The sequence below is a fragment of the Dama dama genome, chromosome 4 (assembly GCF_033118175.1).
Source record: "Dama dama isolate Ldn47 chromosome 4, ASM3311817v1, whole genome shotgun sequence".
NCBI classification, from domain to species: Eukaryota; Metazoa; Chordata; class Mammalia; order Artiodactyla; family Cervidae; genus Dama; species Dama dama.
This window is the reverse complement of record NC_083684.1, coordinates 44,785,548-44,805,527: the sequence shown is the minus strand read 5'-3', so window position 1 is coordinate 44,805,527 and position 19,980 is coordinate 44,785,548. Positions and strand designations below refer to the sequence as shown.

The 19,980-nt window shown below is 41.5% G+C and overlaps 1 protein-coding gene and 1 pseudogene across 1 annotated transcript in view; both read right to left on the bottom strand.

Annotated features, from left to right (window-relative positions):
* Positions 1-19,980, bottom strand: part of HYDIN (HYDIN axonemal central pair apparatus protein) — a 501,386-nt gene that overhangs the window by 351,603 nt on the left and 129,803 nt on the right. Inside the window, exon 4 of the mRNA XM_061138904.1 lies at positions 17,624-17,695. The gene's annotated coding sequence lies outside the window, so the exon portion shown is untranslated. The remainder of the gene's footprint in view (positions 1-17,623; positions 17,696-19,980) is intronic.
* Positions 18,834-19,206, bottom strand: LOC133050820 (transcription elongation factor A protein-like 8; annotated as a pseudogene).

Below are 19,980 nucleotides of genomic sequence, written 5' to 3'. Positions count from 1 at the left end.
TCTGCATCTCTTTTAGCCCTTCTCTGTCTAGTGTTGGGCACAAATTTGGTCCCTGACCTAGATGGCCTTACGCATTCCTCAGCAGACTGCCCAAGAGACTTTCACAAATTCCTTGTGCACTTTAAATTTTAATAATGAAGACTGTAGACTTACATAAATAATTTTCAAACAGAATTTGAAAGCTAATTTCTTTTGCTCATTAAAATTTAGGATAGCCATATTAAAACAATCAAGCATAATAGACTCAGTTCACATCTTGTGACATGGACAACTGGCTCTCCCAGGCAGGAGATAATTTAATTTACATATAAACGCCATTCCCACAGTGTGACAAAAGCTCTCTGTGGTAAAGAAGTTTGAAGTACTTGAAGTTAAGTCAGTGAATTTAGAAAGGGTTTGTGACTGAAGTGCAAAACAAAGACTCGAGACGCTAATACCCTGAGTGCAGCTCTGGGAGAAACCCCGAACCACGCCTGCCCCACGGAAACTGTGAGACAACAGATGCTGTGGTTTTCAGCCACAAAAAAAGAAAAGGAAGAGGAAAATGAGTGGATGTTTTGTTAAACACCCACATACACTTCTGGGAAAGGATATTTTCTCCTCACCTTATTTTCCCCTCTCATCTTTTCTAACTTGATACAAACTATGCAGCAAATGAACTGGTCCTATTCATTCTAGACTTGAAGCCATGTACCTAGCTCTTTTTCCCAGCTAAAGTCATGACCGGGAGAGGTACACATACCCAGGGAGGTGTGCACATCACTTGTACATGCACACACGTGCATGTGCATGCACGCACATAAATGCACATATCATTTCATTTATTTTGGGGGGGGGAGTGGATTTAAGAAAACACCCATTTATTTTGAGATAAATAAATTCTCCAAAACCATTAAACATAGAATAAGGGAACTAATATTTAATATGGGAAATGAGGTCATTTGGAGCTAGCCCCAGAAAAGCCTTGAATTCCACATCAAGAAATTTAAACATTATTAAATTGATAAAGCCACTATGGAAGACAGTAAGGAGATTCCTTAAAAAACTAGGAATAAAACCACCATATGACCCAGCAATCCCACTCCTAGGCATATGCCCTGAGAAAACCAAAATTGAAAAAGACACACGTATCCCACTGTTCATTGCAGCACTATTTACAATAGCTAGAACATGGAAGCAACCTAGATGTCCATCGACAGATGAATAAATAAAGTTGTGGTACATATACACAATAGAATATTATTCAGCCATAAAAAGGAATGCATTTGAGTCAGTTCTAATGAGGTAGATGAACCTAGAGCCTATTATACAGAGTGAAGTAAGTCAGAAAGAGAAAAATAAATGTCGTATACTAACACATATATAACAGAATCTAGAAAGATGGTACTGAAGAATTTATTTGCAGGGCAGCAATGAAGAAACAGACATAGAGAACACACCTATGGACATGGGGAGAGGGGAGGAGAGGGTGAGATGTATGGAAAGAGTAACATGGAAACTTACATTACCGCATGTAAAGTAGATGGTCATCGGGAATTTTCTGTATGTCTCAGGAAACTCAAACAGGGGCTCTGTATCAACCCAGAGGGGTGGGATGGGGAGGGAGATGGGAGGGAGGTTCAAAAGGAGGGGATATATATATACCTATGGCTGATTCATGTTGAGGTTTGACAGAAAACAACAAAATTCTGTAAAGCAATAATCCTTCAATTTAAAAATAAATAAATTTTTTAAAAAAAGAAATTTAAACATAGTGTGTGTGTGATGGAATACCATTTTGAGATTTCTAAAGATGGGGTTGATGTTGCACCAACAGTAAGTGAAGAGGAAAGGAAGTGCAATCAGAGAGACTAGTTAGGGAACTGTGGTTACAGTTTATGGAAAAAATAACACAGTTAACCAGAGATCGCTTGAATCAGATAAGGGGGAAAGTACACAGCTACTAGGGTAGACGCACCTTAGTAATTGATGGCTAGTCAGGTGGAAGATGGAGAAGAAACAGTAGATGCAGTTTCCAGTCTTTGTGACTGTGTGTGTGATGATGGCATTAATCGTGTTAGAAAATACAGAAGAGAACACAAGTTTGAGGAGAGGAAGGGTAACTATATGCTCACATTTTTAAAAGTTTGCTTATACTACTGTTATGACATGATAAAAATGACACTTCACCTGTGATCTTCCTCCTCAAATTCTATAACTCCAGTCTAAAGATGAGAAAAACATCAGACAAATTCTAATTGAGGGACATCTACAATATACATGGCCATGGATGAATGGTCAGTGGCTCAGTCATGTCCAACTCTTTGCGACCCCCATGGACTGTAGCCCACTAGTCTCCTCTGTCCATGGAATCTTCCAGGAAGAATATTGGAGCAGGTTGCCATTTCTGCCCCATATACATGGCCAGGGTTTCTCAAAACTGTCAAGATCATCTAAAACAAAGTCTGAAAAACTGTCAAAGCAGAGAAAAGCCCACGTAAACAGGATTACTAAATTTAATGGGTGGCATGCTGGAACAGAAAAGGTCATTAGGTAAAAACTAAGGAAATCTGAGTAAGTGATACACTTTAGCTTATTGTTCTAAAAAATAAAATTTGTTCAAACTTTGCTTATTAAACTTTAATTAAAGTTAGCGTTTGATATTTCTAACCCATCACAGGAGCAAGGGGCCCAGGGAACCAGTAAGTTCTTGTTCCCCAACCACAAATACTTCATTACATTAGATCTCATCCCTGATAATTCTGTCACCTCCCCACCATCCACCTGAATGAGAAAACTGAGATGGAGGACAGAAACTCATCACCTACCCTTAAAAGCTAGACTTTCTGGTACAGTGCGGTACATGTGTGCTCAGTCTTGTTGAATTCTTTGCAATCCCATGAACTGCAGCCCGCCAGGCTCCTCTGTCCATGAGACTTCCCAGGCAATAATACGGGACTGGGTTGACATTTCCTTCTCCAGGGAATCTTCCCCACCCGTGGATCAAACCCACATCTCTAGCATCTCCTGCATTGCCAAGCAGATTCTTTACCACTGTGCGAAGACTTTCTAGTACTAATGCTGAAATTCAGAAAGGGTATATATGGGTGAGATAGCAATGTGACAAGAGAGGGCAAAGCAGGCCAGAGAAGAGCACTTCATTTTCCAGCGGCTGTGTTCAGGTTGCAAACACACCATGATCACATACCTTAAACCTCTGTGCTTTTGGATTTCATCCAACAGACGTTTACTGAATGGTTAGCCAGGCTGTGTACTGTTAGGTGTGAGCCACATGGGGAGGAATATGCCACAGCTCCTGCCTGTAAGATGACCACAGTCTATACCAGAGATAGGATGGCAAATGACGATAATACATTGTCAGAAGAGGGGTGTTAGAATTGGGAAGAAAAATCATTTGGGACGTGGATGAGGAGTTAACAATGAATTTTACTTAGGGAGATGGTAATGGAGAGTCACACCAAAGACAGAGCTTAATACTGGGGCTTCAGAGATAAGTAGGCTCATGCCATGTGAGGTGGGAGGATTCAGCATTTGCAAAGACATGGCCACATTCAACTGTATGGTGTACTTGAGGAAGTGGCAGCCAGAGTTTCAGATACGGACTTTCTCCCTGTGGTCTGTGAGAAAGGTCAATCAGGGAGGAGAAGGGCTGAAGTGAGGGAGACCAGGTAAGAAGCTACTGTAATGATTCCAGCTGGAGATGAAGAAATTCTACAATCAGGAAGAAATATAAAAACGTGCTCAACCCTCCTACCTTCTCATTCTTCCAGCAACATTCAAGCAAAAGAACCTGAGTCCCTGATCTCTTCTGCTCTTGGCAATGCAGGAAGGCCTGATATTTGTTTCTCGAGCAGCTAGTGGCTAGAGGTTGGCCTCCTCTCATTAGAGAACCCTGAGGTGCAGGCCCATGCCTGTTTCAGAATTCACCAAGGAACTCCACACGCACCCCCACCGTCTGCTAAGTAACCCTCCCTTTCTTCCCAGTACTAGTCCTCTCAGCTCTGGCTGTTAGAAGGGGGCCATGCTTACAGTATGCTGGGGAGCAATTTGGAATAGCTTCAAAAGCTGCAGAGATTTCCATCTATCTCTTTTGTTTCTAGGAAGATGTGGTCAAGGCCATGGAAATGCAGGCTTCTTTTTCCCTTGAAGGTGGTGAAGATAACCTGTGACAGACACTTTACTTAGAAGTCACATGGCCTCATGAAACCTCAAGTTTGGCTTAAATTTTCAGTTTTTTTTAGTTGATACAGCTCAAAGACCTCAAACTCTGTGACCAGGAATGGTGGCTCCTGTTAGGATGTAGGCCCTGCAGCTTTGCTTTCCTGGTGCTGAGGAGGGGCACATGGTGGGACAGTGAAGGGCACAGACTCTGTAGCACACAGACTTGGCTTGGAATCCTAATTCCATTACATACATGTGATATGACCTCAGTCAGCCAGTTAACCTCCATATCTGTCTCCCCACTTGTAATAATGGACACAAGAAGAGTACGCACTATGAGGGCTGTTGTGAGGATTATACTCTAGGTGAAGCGCCTATACACAGCCTGTGACATGGTGACCAAAATTAGCTGGTAGATGCCTTTTGCAGGGCCCACTTGCACCAGTTCCACCCTGTGCCTCTGGGTGTGTTATACTGAAGCAGCACACACACCAAGTACCTGCTGATTACACAGTCAGAGGTTGGCGGTAGTGGTGTGTAGTGGTTAAGGGCTGGAACTCAACTGCCAGGGTTTGAATCCCACTTCTGAGTTGCGTGGACCTTAGGCAATAACTTACTCTCTGTGTGCTCAGTTCTCTCACCTGTAAAATGGAATTAACAACAATAAGTACCTCATAAAGTTACTCTGAGGAGCAAATGAGATTCACCCATTGTGCTGCACATAGTTAGAGTTCATTCACTCTCATTGCTGTATAATAAACCACTTCGCAAATATTCTATGATTTATTTACCCTTCTACTCTTGATGAAGATTTCAGCTGTTTCCATTTGGGGGCTATCATAAATAGTGCTACTACAAAAATTCTTGTACATATCTTTTGGTGAAACCATGCATAACATACACTTCTGGTTCAAGTGGAATTTCTGGGTCAAAGAGTATCAGTTTTAGCAGATATCGCCAATCAGTTTTCCAAAGTGGTTGTTCCAATTTAAATCCCTGCTAGCAGTGTATGAGAGTTCAGTTGCTTCACATCCTCACTAACAACTTTGTGACATTTTCATTTCAGACGTTCTAGTGGATTTACAGTGCTATCACACTATAGTTTCAATTTGCATTTTCCAGGTTATATACCTTTCCATATATACATTAAACACCAAGTCATGGATGGAGGAGCCTGGCAGTCTACAGTCCACAGGGTCGCAAAGAGTCAGACATGATTTAGTGACTAAACAACAACAACTAGCATATAGCAAGCATGCAATAAATGCTAGCTATTATTGCTATTATTATTATTATTCTGTGATCACCAAAGCACAACTTTTCAGAGACATTGGCACAGACTTCTAGAAGTTTCTAGACATTTTATACTCTCTTGACCCATCGTTTATCTTCCATGGGTGCCTCTCCCTATGCCTCCCACTTCTCTTGACTAATTTCTCTAACAGTAACACACCTTGTTTCTCCCCCAGTCCAGACATACAGAGTAGGAGGAACTGGAGACCAAGTGAGACTTCTGACCTCTGATATATACAGGTTCCCACCCCTGCTCAGGTGTGTCAATTCCAAGAAGACCAAAAAGAACCTTTAACTCAGAGGCTCCAGGCCACCCAGAGTCTCATCCATCTGACCTCACTTCCCTCTAGCTCCTTCCTGATGAATGGTTTTGACAACTTTCTTAAGATCACATCCAAGTCAGAAGTGAATCTTTAATGCCTTCTGTTAAGATGCATCACTTGTTTCTAAGTTGCACACTTAATTCCCCTTGCATAGCCAGGATCCTGAGGGGTTTGTTAATGCATAAAGCCACATACCTCAGGGGGAAATTCCATAATGCCCCTCAAACAAGAAGATAGTTAAGCTCTAACCTCAGTTTAGGCTTTACTGGTAAGCTCCAGGAGAGAAGGAAAAAATGACATTGTATAATTGGGGGTGGAGTTGCATCTTAACAAGATTTTAGGAAAGAGGGAAAAAGGAAGGCAGCTTAATAATTCCCAAATCAGGTCAAATTTTTTTGCTTATGTTCATATAAAATATTCTTCACTCTGTAACATAATGGACACGATGTTATTCTCTAATTAGCTGGGTAAGAAGCTTCCTCTTAGATGAGACTCACCTTTCTTGGTGTACCCTATGGAATAAAAGGTGGGGCCCCTGCCTCCAAGGACCTTGTGAGGCAGAAATACTCTGGGTAAAATAAGAGAATAAACTTGCTACTTGGTTGAAAGGAACAGAAAGAAAGAGAAAGATGCTAAAACACCAAAAAAAAAAAAAAAACTGGTTAAAGGCTGTTCATTGGAATATGTGCACCTTAAGTCTTCAGGAAAGGTGGTTATTTCATTAAATTCATAGTGCCAAGTGAATCTTCTGTGGAAATTCATGAAGGAACTGAGATTTGTATGTAGGTCCTCCTGGGACAAAATTGAGAAAGCCTCTATAAAAGAATCACAACAAGGTGGGGAAAAAAAATTAAGCAAGGGTTCTGGACTCAGTCAAGTTCAGAATAACCAACTTGTTGCAATTTGTGTAGGACTTCTCCAATGTTAGCATTGGCAAGCTCCCATTCCAGGAACTCCCTCTCTCCCAGGCAAACTCTTAACCAGGCTGGAAAACTGAGGATTTGAATTAAGTTTACCTAAATTTCTTAAGGCCAGGGAGGTCCCAGTTGACAAATTAATTATAATTAAAATAGCACCTATACTGTTCAGCTTTTGCTTTCTAAGTATGATCTCTTGCTATACAAACACATATGCACAGAAACACAAACACCAAAAGTACATGCTAAAATTAAAATAAACAACTCCTAACAAGCTAGATCCCTTTCTGATCAATAATTTATATGTTTCTCACCATGTTACTTAAGAGTTTGCACTTCTTTGTGCATGGAGAAAAATCCATCACTTTGCCTCCGCTCCTGCTTTAAACGCCCTAAATCAGCGGCCTTCCCATTGGAAGACCTTCGTTCTGATCCAATACTTTTGATAGGAAGAGAACAAGCAGCAGAGCAAGAGCCTCCCTCTGTAATTCCTCTCATCCCTTTCCTTCTTCCCCCAACACGTACGCATGCAATATGGAAACACTGACCTAGGAAGGACTCGTTTTCAAGAGGCTAGGCACAATGATCTCCTGAGCTAAAACTGATTATGTTTTCAATAAGTTTAACTCAGACTTTCAATTTTTGTAGTCTTAGAAACCAGGAGAAATAATTTATTAAGAATGTGGTCTCATGTCTAAATACCACTCCTAACCTAGAATACAAATTCTAAGAGTCAAATCAGAACCTCATTTCAGGCTAGTGGGATCAGAAGGATAAAGCAGGATAACCTAGGTGCAATTTAAAGCAAGGCCTGCCTGGATTTTAATTACAAACCTGGCAGTAACCAGCATCAGGCCTTCATCCTATTCTCTTTGATTGAGGGGTATGAGAGAATAAGAATAATCAAGAATTTGGACCTGAACATTTGCAGCAATCTGGATGGACCTAGAGATTATCATACTAAATGAAGTTAAATCAGTCAGAGAAAGACAAGTAACAGATGATAACACTTACATGTGAGATCTAAAATATGACACAAATGGACTTGCTTACAAAATAGAAACAGACTCACAGACATAGAAAACAAACTTACGGTTGCCAAAGGGGAAAGCGAGCAGAGGGATAAATTGGGAGTTTCGGATTAACAGACACAGACTACTATGTACAAAACAGGTAAACATGGTCCTACTGTACCGCATAGATAACTATGTAAATATCTTATAATAAAGTATAGTGGAAAAGAATGTGAAATGGAATATATATGTAAAACTGGACCGCTCACCTGTAGACCAGAAACAAAATACTGCAAGTTAACTATCCTTTAATTTAAAAAAGAAAGAACTTGGGCTTGAAGAACTAAAAGGACGAAGGAGTGGCCAAGTGAGATGGCTATAGGCAGAGCAAGTTTAGGAGGAAAGATCAAGAGTTCCATATAGGATTTGTCGAGGAGAGAGCTCTAAACTGGAAATGTAAGTTTAGGAGTTACTGATATACAGAGAGTATTTGAAGCTGTGACCAAATAACATCACCAAGGAAGTGATGGCACAGACAGAAATGTCTGTATGCCCAAGGTATGCCACAGGGGTGGGCAGACCAGTATCGCCTTCACGCTCCCTCTCCCCCTGCATCCCCCTCAGTCAGTTCACACAGCAGCAGGTGCTTGTCCATGAGAAGCCAGTACTGCTGACGGACAGAGAATTTCAGGCTTGGAGATAAAAGACGGACTCAGGCTCAGATCTGCCACCCAAAGGTACTACCTTAGGCAAATCACTTGATTTTGATGAGCTTGTTTCTTCACCTGTAAACTGAGAGAAAATATTATCTCCCTATAGAATATCTGTGAGTGTTAAGTTGAATAGAAATACTTTGTGAAATGCTTTACACTCTGCATATTAATATTATTTATCTCATAATCTCTGATAACTGAAGGGAGAAAATGCTGTGCTTCTATTAGTGATTACATATAAAGTTTAGGATGATATACATCAATGTTTAAAACCCATAACCCTTTAAAACATATATTTTGCCCTCAGCAACATTCAAAATACATGTACCCTTTGATGCAGCAATTCCAACTGTCCTACAGAAAATAACTGCACAAGGATAAAGATAAATGTGTTAGGTGCTGGAAATAATAATGAGATATTGGAATTACCATGTATCATTAATGGGTTGAGTAAATAAATCATTGTATATTCATACAGAAGAATACCAGGTGTTAAATGTAATGAGAAAATATATGTTTACTGACATGAAAAGATGCCCATGACATTTATGTAAAATAATAGCAAGCAAGTTGCAGACAATGCGTATAGTATTAATCCAATTTGTTTTGCATTTCTATGTATTCATTTTGCACATTTTGATACATGCATAGTAAAAAGCTAGAAGGATACAAGCCGCACTGTTGAGAGCAGTCACTAGGGTCACTGTGTGTGGCTGAGGAGGTCATGCCCCTCTGAGGAATGTGACTGGCACAGCAGAGAATTACTTTCACTTTCTCCTTTTGATACTTTGGAACTCTTTGAAGTTAAAAACAAAAGTTGTTTTAAAGACATACCGCAAACCAATCCTGGCACCCCGAGATCCTTAGGAGGGTGGCTGCATACATTCAAGACCAGAATGTCTCTGTTGGGTTACTGGTCATATTTCAATTTGGCAGGCCATAGCTTTCCGTCCCACCAGTGCATGGGGGTAACAGTGGAAGCAGTACGCTGAGGGGAAAACACTGATAGCAAAAGTAGGGCCATTTTGGAAAGGAAAACGGAAATGCAAATATATTCTGAAAACAGATGGTGTCTGGAAGAGAACGTGTGTTTTGGCAACAAGAAAGGAAAATCACAGGGGGAAGAGAGAAAAGTAGTAAAAGAGAAACAGCCAAAGGAGGTGGTAATTAAGTGCGAAGCTGAAGATTTCCAAGGGATTCTTCAGCTTTGGCAAAAGCAGGCCTCTGGACAATTCTGCTGAAGTGCATAAACACCGTTTTATATTTTTTTTTATTTATAAGTATTCCAAGAGAGCAGTAAGCCTGAACCATGATATCCTGACACTAGTTTGTCACCAGTGTTTCCGGTACTGAAGTTTTCAAATAATGTACTTCTCGTTACAGTTTTAAAAGGGACCCAAATTTAGCTCTCACACAGTATCATTCTAATACACTGCACATGGTGTGAGACAAAGTCTTGAGTCACTGTCAGTGTTGAGGGGGTTGTGTATGATCCACAGGCTGCCTACTTTGGCCACCTGATGCGAAGAGCCAACTCAGTGGAAAAGACCCTGACGCTGGAAAGATTGAGGGCAGGAGGAGATGGGGATGACAGAGGATGAGATGGTTGGACAGCACTGCCAACTCAATGGACATGAGTTTGAGCAAACTCCAGAAGATAGTGAAGGACAGAGAAGCCTGGTGTGCTAAAGTCCACGGGGTCACAAAGTGTCAGACACAACTTAGCAAATGAACCACAACAATCTGTCTCACCACCTTCTAACACTGTTGCTATTCTTCTCTGGGCTCTGGAGGTCCCCATGGGTCACTGGTTGGGCAGGGGGACAACCATCCATTGAGAGATGCATGACAATCAGGAGTCATGCCACATCCCACCTCATTTATAGTACGAACAAAGGCACAAGCATCTCAAATGTCCAATAACAAAGAGATTAATTGATGAATTATTCTGCACTAAATTGCTTGCTGTCACAGCTGCTCAGGATATCAAAGAGCACCCAGGAACTATGACTGTTCTAGCAGGGAACAGCTGCGAGGGCCAGAGGCCAGCTCCCCTACCCAGTGAGGGAAGGAAGTCCTTATGTCTGTATTGACCCCTCCTGCTATACCAGCGACAGTTCACAGACAGGATTACAAAGAAGAGGTTTTGCAGTTGGTCCCAAACAATTATTTAATGTCACAAAAAGCTGAGCCAAAGCCAAGAATATATTCAGTTCAGTTCAGTTGCTCAGTCACATCCCACTCTTTACGACCCCATGGATTGCAGCACGCCAGGCCTCCCTGTCCATCACCAACTCCTGAAGCTTACTCAAACTCATGTCCTTCGAGTTGGTGATGCCATCCAACCATCTCATCCTCTGTCATCCCCTTCTCCTCCCACCTTCAATCTTTCCCAGCACCTGAGTCTTTTCAAATAAGTTCTTCACATCAGGTGGCTAAAGTATTTGAGTTTCAGCTTCAGCATCAGTCCTTCCAATGAAAATTCAGGACTGATTTCGTTTAGGATGGACCGGTTGGATCTCCTTGCAGTCCAGGAGATGCTCAAGAGTCTTCTCCAACACCACAGTTCAAAAGCATCAATTCTCTGGCACTCAGCTTTCTTTATAGTCCAATTCTCACATCCATACATGACCACTGGAAAAACCACAGCTTTGACTAGATGGACCTTTGTGGCAAAGTAATGTCTCTGCTTTCTAATATGCAGTCTAGGTTAGTCATAGCTTTTCTTCCAGGGAGCAAGCATCTTTTAATTTCACCATCTGCAGTGACTTTGGAGCCCCCAAAAATAAAATCTCTCAGTGTTTTATCTATTTCCCCATCTATTTGCCATGAAGTGATGGGACCAGATGCCATGATCTTAGTTTTCTGAATGCTGAGTTTTAAGCCAGCTTTTTCACTCTCATCTTTCACTTTCATCAAGAGGCTTTTTAGTTCTTCTCTTTCTGCCATAAGGGTGGTGTCATCTGTGTATCTGAGGTTATTGGTATTTCTCTCAGCAATCTTAATTCCAGCTTGTGCTTTATCCAGCCCAGCATTTCTCATGAGGTACTCTGCATATAAGTTAAACAATCAGGGTGACAATATACAGCCTTGACGTATTCGTTTTTCTATTTGGAACCAGTCTTTGTTCCATGTCCAGTTCTAACTGCTGCTTCTTGACCTGCATACAGATTTCTCAGGAGGCAGGTCAGGTGGTCTGTAATTCCAATCTCTTTCAGAATTTTCAATAGTTTGTTGTGATCCACACAGTCAAAGGCTTTGGCACAGTCAATAAAGCAGAAGTAGATGTTTTTCTGGAACTCTCTTGTTTTTTCAGTGATCCAGTGGATGTTGGGAATTTGACCTCTGGTTCCTCTGCCTTTTCTAAATCCAGCTTGAACATCTGGAAGTTCACAGTTCACGTATTGCTGAAGTCTGGCTTGGAGAATTTTGAGCATTACTTTGCTAGCACGTGAAATGAGTGCAATTGTGCAGTAGTTTGACATTCTTTGGCATTGCCTTTCTTTGGGATTGGAATGAGAACTGACCTTTTCTGGTCCTGTGGCCACTGCTGTTTTCCAAATTTGCTGACATATTGAGTGCAGCACTTTCACAGCATCATCTTTTAGGATTTTAAATCCCTCAAGTGGAATTCTATCACCTCCACTAGCTTTGTTCAGAGTGATGCTTCCTAAGGTCCACGTGACTTTGCATCCCAGGATATTTGGCTCTAGGTGAATGATCACACCATTGTGATTATCTGGGTCATGAAGATCTTTTCTGTATAGTTCTTCTGTGTATTCTTGCCACCTCTTCTTAATATCTTCTGCTTCTGTTAGGTCATACCATTTCTGTCCTTTATTGTGCCCAGCATTGCATGAAAAGTTCCTTTTGTATCTCTAATTTTCTTGAAGAGATCTCTAGTCTTTCCCACTCTATTGTTTTCCTCTATTTCTTCGCACTGATCACTGAGGAAATCTTTCTTGTCTCTCCTTGCTATTCAGATGGGTATATCTTTCCCTTTCTCCTTTGCCTTTCGCTTCTCTTCTTTTATAGCTATATGTAAGGCCTCCTCAGACAACCATTTTGTCTTTTTGCATTTCCTTTTCTTGGGAATGTTCTTGATCCCTGTCTCCTGTACAATGTCACGAACCTCCATCCATAGTTCTTCAGGCGCTCTGTCTATCAGATCTAATCCCTTGAGTCTATTTGTCACTTCCACTGTATAATCGTAAGGGAGTTGATTTAGGTCATACCTGAATGGTCTAGTGGTTTTCCCTACTTTCTTCAATATAAGTCTGAATTTGGCAATAAGAAGTTCTTGATCTGAGCCACAGTTAGCTCCCAGTCTTGTTTTTGCTGACTGTATAGAACCTCTCCATCTTTGGTTGCAAAGAATATAATCAATCTGATTTCAGTGTTGACCATCTGGTGATGTCCATGTGTAGAGTCTTCTCTTGTGCTGTTGGAACAGGGTGCTTGCTATAACCAGTGCGTTCTCTCGGCAAAATTCTATTAGCCTTTGCCCTGCTTCATTCTGTACTCCAAGGCCAAATTGGCCTGTTACTCCAGGTATTTCTTGACTTCCTACTTTTGCATTTAAGTCCCCTATAATGAAAAGGACATCTTTTTTGTGTGTAAGTTCTAGAAAGTCTTGTAGGTCTTCATAGAACCGTTCAACTTCAGCTTCTTTAGCATTACTGGTTGAGGCATAGACTTAGATTACTGTGATACTGAATGGTTTGCCTTGGAAATGAACAGAGATCATTCTGTCGTTTTTGAGATTCCATCCAAGTACTGCATTTCAGACTCTTTTATTGACCATGATGGCTACTCCATTTCCTCTAAGGGATTCCTGACCACAGTAGCTGCATGGCGCTGGAGCGACTGTAAGGAGATAACCCACGTCCAACGGCAGAGAAGCCCCAGCAAGATGGTAGGTACCGGCACCGTGGCTGCGCAGTGCTGGAGCAAATTTGAGGAGATACCGCATGTCCAAGGGCAAAGGAGAAGCCCCAGCAAGACGGTAGGAGGCACGAAATCGCGTTTAGAACCAAACCCCTTACCCGCCAGAGACACTCAGAGGGCTCAAACATACCTTGTGCACACCAGGTCCCAGAGACCCCACAAGACTGAGACAGAACTGTGTTTGAATGTCTCCTGAGGAGGTACGGGTCAGCAGTACACTGCTGCAGGGGCAGGGGCTCTGGGTGCAGCAGACCTGGGTATGGCACAAGCCCTCTTGGAGCAGGTCGCCATTAACCCCTCCATAGAGTCACCAGAACTTACACAGGACTGGGAAACAAACTCTTGGCAGGTACAAACAGAACCCTGTGTGCACCAGGACCTAGGAGAAAGGAGCAGTTACCGCACAAGAGACTGACCCAGACTTGCCCGTGAGTGTACAGGAGTCGGCAGTGGCCTGCTGCAGAGCTGGGGCACCGAGTGTATCAGTGCATGCATGGGATCTTTTGAAGGAGATCGCCATTATCTTCATTACCTCCACCATAGTTTGGCCCCAGGTCAAATAACAGGGAGAGATCACAGCCCCACCCACCAACAGAAAATTGGATTAAAGATTTATTTAGCATGGCCCCTCCATCAGGACAAGACCCAGTTTCCCCCTGTCAGTGTCTCCCATCAGGAAGCTTCCATAAGCCTCTTATCCTTCTCCGTCAGAAGGCAGACAGACTGAAAACCACAATCACAGAAAACTAACCAATCTGACCACAGGGACCAGAGCCTTGTCTAACTCAATGAAACTATGAACCATGCAGGGTAGGGCCACCTGAGATGGACAGGTCATGGTGGAGAGTTCTGACAAAACGTGGTCCACTGGAGAAAGGAATGGCAGACCACTTCAGTATTCTTGCCTTGAGAACCCCATGAACAGCATGAAAAGGCAAAAAGATACAACACTGAAAGATTGTAGGTGCCCGATATGCTATTGGAGAACAGTGAAGAAATAACTCCAGAAAGAATGAAGAGACAGAGCCAAAGCAAAAACACCACCCAGTTGTGGATGTGACTGGTGATGGAAGTAAAGTCTGATGCTGTAAAGAGCAATATTACATAGGAACCTGGAATTTTAGGTCCATGAATCAAGGCAAATTGGAAGTGGTCAAACAGCAGATGGCAAGAGTGAACACTGACATTTTAGGAATCAGCAAGCTAAAATGGACTGGAATGGGTGAATTTAACTCAGATGACCATTATATATACTACTGTGGGCAAGAATCCCTTAGAAGAAATGGAATAGCCATCATAGTCAACAAAAGAATACATTATAAAGTCTCAAATTATCAGTTCTACCTTTGGGCTAAGATGTATACCATGCACCAAAATGAAGGTCAAGAGACAAATCTTTTCAAAAAAAAAAAAAAAAAAAATATATATATATATATACACACACACAAGCTTTTTTCTTATATACACACATAAACATGCATGTATGTATGGTGTATGTGTATGTGGGTTGCTTGGGGCTCAGTTCTGGACAAATAGCTTTGAAATGTCTACTAAACATCCAAACAGAGATGTCAAGTAGGTGGCTAAATATATGGTCTTAAGAGTTAAGGAGAATGGTCTAGGCTGGAGACATTTATTTGGACACTGCGGTAAGCAGAATAATGTTCTTCCAAAGATGTCTATAAACTAATCCTCAAAACTTGTGAAAATATTGTCTAACATGGCAAAAAAAGACTCTGCAAATGTGGTTAGGGTATGGACCTTGAGGTGGTGAGACTATCCTGGATTATATGAGTGTACCCAATCTTATCAGATGGGACCTTAAAAGCAGAGAATTTTTCTCAGCTGTGGTGAGAGAGAGCTGACAAAGGTAGAAGGTTCAGAGAAATAAGATTCTGATAAAGAATAAAACAAGCTCAGGAACATAGATTCCATCCTGAAGGAAATCAGTCCTGAATGTTCATTGGAAGGACTGATGCTGAAGCTGAAACTCCAATACTTTGGCCACCTGATGCCAACTGACTCATTGGAAAAGACCCTGATGCTGGGAAAGACTGAAGGCAGGAGGAGAAGGGGACGACAGAGGATGACATGGTTGAATGGCAGCACTAACTCAATGGACATGAGTTTGAGTAAACTCCAGGAGCTGGTGATGGACAGGGAGGCCTGGCATGCTGCAGTCCATGGGGTTACAAAGACTTGAACACGACTGAGTGACCGAACTGAACTGAACTGAAGGAATGCAGAAGGCCTATAGAAGATAAAGAAATGGATCCTCCCTTGGAGACTCCAGAAAGGAACACAGCTCTGTTGACAAGTTACTGTAGCCCAGTGAGACTGTGTCAAACTTCTAACCTAAAAAGCTGTAAAATAATAAGTCAGTGTTATTTTAAGCCACTAAGTTTGTGGTAATTTGTTACAGCAGCAATGGAAAACTAATGCCAGCATAAGCAATATATAGATGGTATTTAAATCCATAGAATGGGATAAATAGACAGAAAAAAGAAGAGGTCTTGGGACTGAGTTTTGGTAAGTTTGAATATTAAGTCAGGGAAATGAGAAAGACCCAACTGAGCATCAGGTAGAAGAAAACGTAAGAAAGTGGTATTCTAGAAGCCAAATGAAGAGTTGGTGTCACCTGTGGCTGAAGGGCCAGGTAAAATGAGAGCAGAATTAGGAAACAAGACAGAAGAGGGACAGCACAAGATCAGGCCAGCTGACACACAGAAGGAAGAGTGGAGCCTGGTCCTCACCACCCAAGCCACAATGACGGGAGAGACACACAAATGGTACCCCCTCAAGAGTGTGACTTTTTCATACACAGGGACTCCAGGTACCAGCAAACATGGCACAACCAGAATCCTGGAACATTTCCAAAAGATCAGCACTCTTTCCCACTGGGGGAGGGAAGGTGTGAACGTCAGCAGCAAAAACATAGAGGAACAGGAAGACTTTCAACTTTCGCTTACAGACCTATACTGTTGTCTCTCCTTTTGCCATATGATACAGTCTGAGACGTCCAAGGCCCTAACTTGTTAAACGGCACACACTCCAAATCCAAGAAAGTTAACATTATATCTCAAGAGCAGTAAACAGTTTTTCCTTAGGAAAAACTATGAGGTCATCAAAATAAAAATACACAACCTTCCAGGACCTGACATTCCATGTCAGTCATAGCCTCAGAACAACCTTTTATGTTTTCCCTTCCTTTGCCCCAAAACTCATGTTAGTTACACACCTACAAAAGAATGAATGAAATTATGTATGAAGGACCCTTGTGGCCTGTGACAAATATAGCCCATGTAACACTGCCTCATGCTGACTTATAATGACTTGTTCAGCTGTTGATCTTCTCCACTAGACTGAGAAGTCCTCAAAGAGGTGAGTCTGTGACAGTGACTATTCATCACTGAATAGTAAAAACAATAATCCATTAACTTCCCATTCATTGAACTATAATACGTGTCAGACACAATGCCAATTGTTTTCAGGCATTTAACCCTGACTTCCCTGGTGGCTCAGTCAGTAAAGCATCTGCCTATGATGCGGGAGATCCGGGTTCAGTCCCTGGGTCAGGAAGATCTCCTGGAGAAGGAAATGGCAATCCACTCCAGCATTCTTGCCTGGAAAATCCCATGGACGGAGGAGCCTGGTAGGCTACAGTCTATGGGGTCGCAAAGAGTCGGACACGACTGAGCGACTTCACTTTCACTTTCAACCTTCAGGCAATCCTAGGAGATGGTATTATTTACTTCATTGCTCATAAAAGAAACTTGAGATTCAGAAGCATTAAGAAACTCACGGTTTGTCAAACTAACTTAGAGAGTGGCAGAGTTATCTAATGCCAAATTCTGTGCTGAATAAGGCCACCTCCAAATACATTCACATCCTAATTCCTGGAATGCATGAATTACCTTCTATGAAAAATATGATTTTGCAGGTATGAATAAGGATTTTAAGGTGAGGAGATTATGCTGGACTATCCTGGGCTCAATGTAATCACAAGAATCCTTGTAAGAGGGAAGGAGGAGATCATGTTAAATAGCAGGAGATGTGACAACAGAAACAGGAGGTGAAGTGATTCGAGGAAGGAGCCATGAACCAGGGAATGCAGGCAGCCTATAGAAACTGGAAAAGACAAGGAAACAGACTTTTCCCTAGAGCCTTGAGAAGGACACACCTGCCAGTACCTTGATTTTAGATTTCTGACCTCCAGAACAGGAAGATAGTAAATTTGTGCTTATGACACTAAATACCTGGTTATAGTGGCCGTAGGAAACTGACACCGCGTTCTGTGACTCTGTCCTTATATGTCCCAGCATCATGACCTAAGGGAGTCAAAGGATGTTTGCTAAGTCAATTACAAATGAGAAAGAGATTTTCCTCTAAGATTTTTCCCACCTGGGCCAACCCAAACTCCTGACCAGGAGAATAAAGCCTTCCTCAAACAAAGGCAGGTGGAAGCAGCCCAGGTGTGTCTGGGGTGATAGTATGTGGTTTTCTAATTGCTAAGTTGAATGGATACGCTAGTTACAGTCTGAAGCTCATGCTATGCCAGTCAGTGTGCCCTTGGAAGACACGACAAAATGCAACCCTAATTTACAGCTATGATTTAAAGCCATGGGGGCTGGAGGGAGGTACGAGATGAGGGGAACTGGGTATTTTTATGTTCTACTTCCTGCAACAGTGCATTAAACATCACAATGATTCAGCTGAAATTATAAGCAGCATTTGTAAAAAGATGAAATCATATTTTACAATCTAATTCCTTTATAAAAATTATTTCATAGCAAATTAGAACAATGAATACACTTGTACACACAGCAAATGTACATAATTCTATCTTCCTATTTCTCTGAGATCATTATGGTTCATTCTTTTTTTTTTTTCCCCTGTAATAATTGCCAGTTTTATTCCTCTGGCTAAGAGATCCAGAGGTATTTTGAGGTTTACATTTTTTTAAATAGTTCTTTCATCAGGAGTTTAGGTGCCCCCATTGCCCTTATAAGCTGGTTGCAAATTATTTGATTGACTCTTAATTAATAAAAAAAAAAACTTTACATCTCTTTGTGTGTGTGATGTGTTCATTAAAAAATGCATATAAGAAAAAAGAAAAAAAATCACACAGAAACAAGCACATTTAAATTTCTGATACATGCTTGTATGTAAACACACATGCATACACACAAAATTTGAGACTTTCTCCTACATATGTGAGCTGGTACTGAATATGCTGCTTTGTAACCTGCTATGTTTTACTTTACAATATGGAATGAACATATTTTCATGCATATGTGTGAAATTTCCCAATTGAAAAATAGACCTAGAGAATGTGTCAAAATACAAAATGCAGATGCTGATAACGAGGAAAACTACCTAAAACAAAACTCCACCAGATGATTAAAAATAAAGCAAAAGTCAAAGATATATCAGAAAATGCTAACAGAAAGCAGGGGCCAGATTTTAATATCGGACAAAAAAAGAATTCAAGGCCTAAAGCACACAGGATAAGGATGGCTGCATGAATGTCTTTGCTTCCAATGCATCATCACAAATTTGCTTCTTATTCTTCTTATCTCTTCCCTAAGCCTTTCCAACTCATCTGTTCCTCTTATCATTTCTTCAGGGTCTAAATGCCTAACAGGAGCATCCTCTTTATATCCCTGACCAGGCTGAGTCAGCCCTCCTCTAAGGTTTCCTTCGCTTCCTGGCTTACACCTTCTTCACAAGGTTGAGGATTTCCTTCTGCCTCCTGTGGTACAGCTTCCAAAGGGCGGTCTTCCTCAGCCTTTGGCATGTTCTGTGGTTTTCCTCTATTTTCTTCATAAGACTTTTGCATGTTGAGTATTTTTCAATTTCCTTTTTGAATAAATTAACCCTGCAGGGACCAGGGAATTTTCCTCTGTCTTCCCTTAGTCAATTTGGGTGGCTCCCCAAAGACCAAGAGTCTGGTTCCCTTCAAGCAGGGTGAGGTGACTCAAGTTATTTCTAAATTGTTTCTGTGTCTCTCTCAGGATCCTCAATTAGCTCTGGTCCATTCTTTAAACAAAGAAGATGGCATCTTCTCTACTAGTATCTGTAAGGAGGCAGTTTTTCAAATTAATAAATTCAATGTACCTCATAGTTTAGCTCCTTTAGAAACAAAGAGCTGGAAGTCTGAACACTTGAGGCTTCACAAGTGATTCATTGTGCCATGAAGGATTATTTTCCCTTCCTGTATCCCAGTTTCTCTAGTCAGGTTAAAATCCTACATTTAGTAAAAACCTCAAAACAGTTTTTGAGCTTTTAAGAACAAGTATTAACACACGCGAGGGTTTCCCTGGTGGCTCAGATGGTAAAGAATCCGCCTGTAATGCAGGTGACCTGGGTTCAATCCCTGGGTTTGGAAGATCCCCTGGAGAAGTAAATGGCAACCCACTCCAGTATTCTTGCCTGGAGAATCCCACGGACAGAGGAGCCTGGTGGGCTATAGTCCATGGGGTCACAAAGAGTTGAACATGACTGAGTGACTATACAAGACACGACAATTAACATAAACAGAACTAAAGCAATCGTTTAGAACTGAATGTCAAATTCACAAAGGTTTGTATTCCATAATCTATTTGTAGCTGAC